The 1,349-nt window shown below is 62.2% G+C and overlaps 1 pseudogene; it reads left to right on the top strand.

Moving 5' to 3' along the window:
• Positions 1 to 739: 739 nt before the first annotated feature.
• Positions 740 to 1,349, top strand: part of LOC119361507 — a 16,371-nt pseudogene continuing 15,761 nt past the window's right edge.

Raw genomic sequence — 1,349 nt, 5'->3', positions numbered from 1 at the left:
GGCCCCTGCGGCTCCGGACCCGGCGTCGGCCGCTCCGGCCCCTGCGGCTCCGACCCCGACGCCCGCCGCTCTGGCCCCGGCCGCCCCGGACCTGGTCGCTCCGGCCCCTGCGGCTCCGACCCCGGCGCCCACCGCTCTGGCCTCGGGTGCCCCGGCTTGGGTGAAGGTTGGGAGACGGCGCCGCCCGAGCCTGGAGAAGGTGGCTGCTCCCCCTCCCAGGAAGGATGCTGGACTGCCTCGCACTTTCAAGCATAGGACTTTCGGCCTCTGCTTTCGGTGCTTGGCGTCGGACCACTTCGTCGCGGGCTGCCGCGGCCCTGTCCGGTGCTTGGGATGTGGCCACTCCGGCCATCGCGAGCGGGGGTGCTTGGCACGGCATCCTGCCACAGAACCTCGTCGTCCCCCCCCCCTCGCGCCTACCGGGCCTCGTCATCAGCGGCCTCTCCCCTGCAGCGGATCGCCTCCAGCCCCACTTCATCGACCTAGTCGCACTTGGGCTTCGGTGGTTTCTCATAAAGACAGCCCTGCAACCGATGGTGTCGTGCCGGCGGCTGACCCCGTCGTGCCTCCTGCTGTTTTGGAGCCCTTGCGGCCTCTCCTTGCAGCTCAGGCGGAGGCACTCGGCACTGAGCTACAGGCCTTGTTCGCTGCTCGTCTTGAGGTGCTCTTCAAGCCTCTTCAAGACTTGGTTGCTGTTGTGGAGAGTTGGACTGCTCAAGTCTCAAGCCTATGGGAACCTATGGAAGCTATCAGGGGCATCCAAGACCTTGCCAATGTTGAATCTGCTCCTCCTGCTGTGGCCGTTGGTGAGGATTGTAGTACGCTTGTTGTGGCTGGCTGCTCAGCTGAGTTGAGTGAGAAGGCTCAGTCCGTCGATGATCCGCCTGCCTTGGAAAAGGTCATGCTCGAAGATGATCCTCCTGACTTGGCTTCTGTCCTACCTGGGATGGTGAGTCAAGGCGTGGAGGAGCGGGCCAAGGTGTTTTCTTGTTTTGACATGGTTATGTCTGAGGTGGAGCCTGTTGAGCAGTCGACACTGGAGGAGCCGAAGGTTTTCAGTGCACCTTGCACCGGGAAGCCTTCAAAGGAGCTGATCCAGATGGATGCAGATGAGCCTCTTGGGAGAGCCTCCTCTCCGTGGGGGGAGTTCCTCGAAGAGCTTGCTCTCACTGTGTCGAGCTCGCCGCAAGTTTTGCAGGTGGGAGAGGCTGCCCCTTCTCTCTTAGAGCGACGAAGCTGCCGTTTGGACAAGAAAAACAAAGATTGTGACATTCCTGTAGCCAAGCGCGCGGAGTATAGGCGGGCGGAGGCCTTTGGAGAGGTTCCAACACTCAAGAGCAAAGGAAAAG

Source organism: Triticum dicoccoides, chromosome 2B (genome assembly GCF_002162155.2).
Source record: "Triticum dicoccoides isolate Atlit2015 ecotype Zavitan chromosome 2B, WEW_v2.0, whole genome shotgun sequence".
NCBI lineage: Eukaryota > Viridiplantae > Streptophyta > Magnoliopsida > Poales > Poaceae > Triticum > Triticum dicoccoides.
Note: the sequence above shows the minus strand (reverse complement) of the source record. Positions and strands in the feature narration are given on the sequence as shown.